The sequence below is a fragment of the Bison bison genome, unplaced genomic scaffold (assembly GCF_000754665.1).
Source record: "Bison bison bison isolate TAMUID 2011002044 unplaced genomic scaffold, Bison_UMD1.0 scf7180017864291, whole genome shotgun sequence".
Taxonomy (NCBI): Eukaryota; Metazoa; Chordata; class Mammalia; order Artiodactyla; family Bovidae; genus Bison; species Bison bison.
In genome coordinates this window covers 9,706,041-9,712,719 of record NW_011494863.1, presented here as the reverse complement: position 1 = coordinate 9,712,719, position 6,679 = coordinate 9,706,041, and the positions used below count along the sequence as shown (strand labels likewise).

Genomic DNA, 6,679 nt, shown 5'->3' with positions numbered 1-6,679 from the left:
GCAATAAATAATTATGAAAAAAAATTTAACTGGTCTGTGAAACCCAGAAATCTCTGTATCACTGGATCAATATTTGAGGTCCTTTTTTTGACCAACAATTTCTGTCACAAAATGTCCTTAATTCTTTGCTTTGCTTTTCATGGGAACTTTCATAGAGATATTCAGGCCATTGCATAATGTAATGCACTATTACATTAGTGCATTACTAGTGTAATGCACTGTGCCAGTCTGCATCCCTTTCTCCATAAAGTGGGCCTCTGTATTGGGTTAGTTTCCTAGTCTACTTAGGACTATTTTTGTAAAGGAGTAAGTCTCTGTCCTTGAGGAAAAAGGTGTCAAAGAGACCTGTGGATATTGGAGAAGACAGGATGCCTTAAAAGTAAACATACTGATGCTTTGCACTTAGCAAATCCTCTCAAATTCAGGGCCAATTTATACCTGAGACCATCTACTTTTTTTTCCCACTTTTTCCTCCTTGTCTTTTCTCTATTTCATCATGTATCGTACATGCAAGAGTATATGTATTAATAATACACAGGTACAGTTTAAACAATAATCATAATATCAATAACCACAGCACAAATGCTCATATACCTATCACACAATATAATAAATAGCACAAGCTGTATCTTTGGTATCTTTTATGTCTTATATAAAATCATATAAATTTTATATGCCCCTTCCCTAATTCCCATTCTTTTTTTAATTGCTTTGAAATTTAGAGACAAATTTTGTTTAAAATCTGAAATACAATTCCTAAAACATCAACTTCTCCAGAAAACTGTGGCTATACAATAGTGCATCGCCTCTCTCATGTTAGAACGTGCATTAGACTCAAATGCAAAAACTATGGACCAAACTACCATCCTTCAACAATTTGAACGATATTAGCAGAATGTTCAAGCAACACAAATGAACTTTCAGAGGATGGGCTCTTTTACTTCAAGCACTATTAAAAAAAGCACAAATGCTTGGGTTTTCAGGTATATATATATATTAAGTTGAACCTTTGGAACTAGGAATCAGGGCATTTTTTGCACACAGTTTTAACACAGAAAATTGTGTAGTGTCAAAGAGGTAGAACCACAAGCATTCAAGCAATGTTGTCAAGTAGGCAATAAAATGTTCTAGTCAGTGTTTCTTCTTTGTCTAATTACTGCCTGCACTGGTAGGAACTTTGAAATGAGAAAAGGAGCCTGTACTGCTTTTATTTTCTGTTTAGAACAAAACAGAAAACTAACTGAAGCATAAGCCCTGTTATACATTAGCAATTTTAAAGAACATCAGTTATGCAAGAGAAAGACTAAGAACAAAAAGAGTGTTTACAGATACCAGACATAGCAGTGAGTATTCAGTAGACCCTCTCAGGGCTTTGTGGTGGTTCTCAGCAGAAGCCACTTTGTAACCACTGGCAGTAAACAGAGACAGCATCTTTCACCAGGTATTTTAGGAAACCATGCAAACAGCCCAGAGATCATGCAAGACTCTTCTCATCAAAGGGCGTATGTGCCAACATTGCTGCAGTTCTTACAAATAATCTCAGTAGGTGTGGTGCTGCCTAAACCTGGGACACTGGCACATCAGGGTGAGCCAAGAGGATTTTGGCATATTGGAGTCTCTAAAATGTGGAGAGCAGCTGAGTGCCCAGTATCACATTGAAATACTCTTCTATTCCTGTCACAACTTTATTAACCACATACTCCTTATCACCAACATTTCCCAGCAATTTCTTGCAATTTTAATACTCTTTATAGCTTTTGTAAATGCTGTGTAGAATAACATCTACATTTTTCTTAGCAGAGAGTTGAAACAGCTGCTTCTGCCTAGTAACTTTTGGAAGGACTGATGCTAAAGCTGAAACTCCAGTACTTTGGCCACCTCATGCGAAGAGTTGACTCAGTGGAAAAGACTCTGATGTTGGGAGGGATTGGGGGCAGGAGGAGAAGGGGACGACAGAGGATGAGATGGCTGGATGGCATCACTGACTCAATGGATGTGAGTCTCAGGGAATTCCGGGAGTTGGTGATGGACAGGGAGGCCTGGCGTGCTGCGATTCATGGGGTCACAAAGAGTCGGACACGACTGAGCGACTGAACTGAACTGAACTGAACTGAGTCCTCAACAAGCCATGATTTTAACTCTTCTGGAATCTTTATTTTCCATTCTACTGTTAAATGCCTCCTAACTTTCAACAGTGAGCCCTTTTCTTCCAAGGTGGTTGAAGTGCTTCACTAGTGTTGCCACCATCTCCATTTCCACAAGGCTTCTGTTTGTTCATTCTTGTCTTCTTCATGGATCTTGAAGGGGGGTTCTCTGCAGAGCAACAACACCCCCACCCCCATCTGCCTGGGAGTGCTTCTTCAGATTCTTCTGCTGGGGACCAGCTGTCTTCTTTCCTGAAAAAACCCCTCTCATCTTCTATGCCCGTTGCTTCTAGTTGATTTTTGAAAGTTATGTTTTGCATATTGTCATCCACAGGTTTAAACACCCTGCTTTCCCAAGCTCATTCCACCCTGTTTTCATTCTATCCAGTAATCCTCTTTCTTCTTTCCCTTCTAAGAACTCCTGGTGTTTTCACAGGTAGAATCTTACAGATCTTCTGGTGTGGTCTGGAGAGATGAGGTGGGAGACACAACCCAAGACACAACCCATCCCTATAATCAGGGATATTCTGCAATTAGGATCAGACCTTCTGATCACCACTGTACAGCTAACTTAGCTTTTCTGGTGGTAGTCTTTTTGTCCTGACCTCCAAGCAGAGTGTTCTTCAGGCAAGTATTCAGTCAGTTAATTTTCTAGAAAGTTGAGTGAGGTTTTTACCTTTTGAGTTTGCCACTGCTGCTGCTGCTAAGTCGCTTCAGTCGTGTCCAACTCTGTGCGACCCCATAGGTGGCAGCCCACCAGGCCCCGCCATCCCTGGGATTCTCCAGGCAAGAACACTGGAGTTGGCTGCCATTTCCTCCTCCAATGCATGAAAGTGAAAAGTGCAAGTGAAGTTGCTCAGTCGTGTCCGACTCTTAGCAACCCCATGGACCGCAGCCTATCAGGCTCCTCCATCCATGGGATTTTCCAGGCAAGAGTACTAGAAGCCCCTAATTCTCATTCTTTACTGCATCTCCTGCTGCCAGCTCCCACCTAATTCAACCAGTCTTCCTCTCCTCCGGCAAAGACACTTATGCAACCACAGACTCTGGAAACGTTTTTCTGTCTGTGGAGGAATTCAGTTCTCTTGTTCTCTGCCCTTTGCTAAATATTGGTTTCTTTTGTTATTTTCTGGCAATGCAGAATTTAGTGTGGGACCCCTGATGCCATTAGGATGTTGAAAACATGGCCTTGATTATATTCACCCTGTTTATTCTGATGTTTTCTTTTTTGACAGTTAAAAAATTATATATATGATGTTTGTCAGGCATTGCCTACTATTTTTCAGGCAGTGCAGAAACAGATAGACCAATACCCATTTTAGATACAAATATAAACAGGACCAAAGTTCTTGCTCTTGAGCCTCAAAACCAGAAGATATATATACAGATATAGATATAGATATATACATAGGTATAGATATATATAGATATAGATATATATTTTTTAAACCAAACATGAGGACCATCTTTTCAGAAGTCTTTTTAAAGTTCCTGATAGAAGACTGTGTGTTTTTATTTCATTGCAGTCAAACTACTCTGCTGACTTCTGTGGCTCTGCTCTGACACGAGGTTCATAGTTCTGTCTCTTAGGGTGGGGTTAGACATGGGTAACAGGGTGGGGCTGGAAAGAAGACAGGGAGGGGCCAGAACCTGAAATAGAACCATCCATTGTGTTTAGGATACAAATTTAGGGCAACCACAAGTTTTTGTTCTGTTATTTTTAAATCATTTATTAATTTTTTGGCTAATTATATGCCAGGCACAATAGTATATGCTGTATGTATAGTGGTTCATACCAGTTCATGAGCAGCTGCTTTTGCCCCCATTTTGAAATGCAAGAACTGAAACTCAGAGGTTAAATCACTAACTCAAGGTTTCTCAGAAGTAGCAAATGTAAATTTGACCCCAAAGTTCTCTTTCTTCAAAATCCCTCGTCTTTTTTTTCAGCTTTCTTAGAGTTTTTTAATCTGTGTTTTCTTTAAAATTGAGATGTAATTGATGTATAATATTAGTTAATGTATACAACATAATGATTAGACATGTATATATACCATTTTGCAAAATGACCACCACCTTATCCATTGTATCACATAATTTCAGTCTGACTGGGGGACATGTTCATATCTAAAGAGCGGCAGCAAGCAGATGGTAGTCCAGGCAATGTGTAGGCCTCATAGATAAACTGGAGCCCAGACAAGCAGTCTAAAAACAGGCAGACAAGGGAGGTGAGCACCACAGCAGAAGTCTGCCAATATACTGGGGGTGTCAGCCACTGGGCTTCATTTCTAGGAGCAGTAAAGCAGAGAGGAAGAGAGAAACAGGGAGCACAACGTGGAAGGGCAGAGAGCCAAACGGTCTGGCTGCTGGGCCAGTTATAGAGGTGGGGCTTCAGGTGGGATCTCCCACATGAAGAATGAGATTCAGGAACTGGGATTAGGGAGCGTGAAACCCCAAAACTGGGCTTGTTGATGGATGAGCCATGGAGGACTTGGCTGGGCCTGGCCGTAGTTCTTTTAACCTCAGAACCTATTTTTGAGTGTTAAATGCCTTACATCCCAGGAAGGAAGTGCCTAGGAGTCTGGCAACTGGTAAGGATCCAGTAGCTTTCAGATCTCTCCAGAAGCATTTTTCAATACTCTAGTAGTTCGTTTGTAGAGTTTTATTAGGCACTCTTAAAAAGCTTAATTTTCTGTGAACTCAAAGTTTCTTTTCTTCAGAAATTCTGAAAAGTTTTCAGTGTGTGTCCATGTAGATATTTTGTTGAGGTGTGTTTTTCTGGCTCTGGCTTACATTTCCTTGATCTGTACTATTATTGTTAATTAAAATTCCAAAGTCAAAGTCAGTGCTTCCACTTAGCTTAGTTTTCGGAGAGAGACAGGAGTTACTTGTTCCAGGAGGACAGGTTTATTGGATGTAGTAATACCTGCTTTGCTTAAATATGAGGAAGAAAAAGAAGCAGAATGAGATTTCTTAGAATTTGAATAGGGAACATGTTTTGACAATGTATTTAATTTTTACTTTATTTTATTTGGTAATCTTTAAAATTTGATGGCAGTTTTCACGCTATAAATCATAAAGATTGACTTACAAGACAGTGTTGCAAGATATGAATATAGAGAACAGGAACATAATGGAGAGTTTTAGGCTGTGGGTGTGCAAGGTAACCACCATCTCTGTCTTTATGTGGCAGTCTCTAGGAAAACAGTCATTTGCTATTATTTGTGTGTCTGTGGATTCTGTTTGTAGGTACTTGACTAACCATTCAGAGCTTCGGTTGATATAGAATGCAAACAGATGCAAAAATTTCAGGTGAATCAGGAAGTGACATCTGACTTCAGGGTTATCTGGGATAAGACACCATGGTTTGCTTCCTTACTTGTTGATAGAAGTAAAATTCAATTAATTTTAGTTTAATTAAATTAATTTGTAAAGCATTATTTGAACACCTGCAGTGTGCCAGCTGTGAGCTCACAATGTAACAAAAGAGATAGATATTTATTAAGCTAATGAGAATATAATGTGAAACATGCTGATCTAGCAGGACTGAATACATAGGAGGAGATTTTTAGAGAAGATAACCCTGGGGCTGAATCTTTAATGAGTGAAATTGGTATTGGAAATTGAGAAAGAGAAGTACTGGAAGAGGGAGCAGCATGTAGAAAATTGCAGAGTTCATGCAAGGTTCTAAGAGTGGTAAGCAGTTCATATCAAAATGTGGAGTGGAGAGGAATGCAGATGAAGAGCGAGGTGGCCAGTACTAATGGAGGATTAGGCAGTGATACTCACTAAAACAGTTTTTGCAGGAAGATGACAAGATGAGATCGGTGTTTCAGAAATACCACTTTGGAAGTAATTGGAAAATAGATTGTGGGGAGTGGATTATAGAAGGGGCTTGGGAGGAAGAGTGGTTTAAATGAACTCACCAATTGTTGGTGTTAGTTACTTTGTTCTCTCTGCTTGTAGTGATGCTTCTTGCTTCTTAGCACCATGACTATTGCCTCCCACTCTACCCTCAACTCCACTCCTGCACCAGAGATCATTTTCTGCTTAACTAGTCTCAAGATTCGCCATATACTCAAACACACACATATTTGATTGGTATCTTATTAATATTATTATTCCTATGTAATCTTAAAGCTTCAAAAAAAAAGAATGAATTTTTATATTTGCTTATTGATGCATTTCTAGCATCTAACAAAATGTGGATATTTAATCCGTATTTGGTGAAAAGATAAATGACATTCAAGTCAGTATTTTCAATTTCTTTAAAGAGTTTCTCTAAGGAGTGTTTTTTTCAAAACACTCAGGAAAACAAGAAAACAACCACTACAACAAACAGTATCCTACTTGAGTTCCTACTTCATGCCATCGTGGTGGACAGTCTCAGTCCCTAAATTTCTGATGGATTTGTGAAATCAGACCACAGTTCAAAAGAGTTTAACTTTTTCTCCCTCTTTGCAGAGATTTCTCCTTTTCCCTCTTTGCAGAGATCACATAGTTAGATTTTCATATGTTATATACTTATATAATGTGAC

At 39.3% G+C, this 6,679-nt stretch overlaps 1 pseudogene; it reads right to left on the bottom strand.

Annotated features, from left to right (window-relative positions):
- Positions 1–1,287: 1,287 nt before the first annotated feature.
- Positions 1,288–2,415, bottom strand: LOC104996396 (annotated as a pseudogene).
- Positions 2,416–6,679: the final 4,264 nt, after the last annotated feature.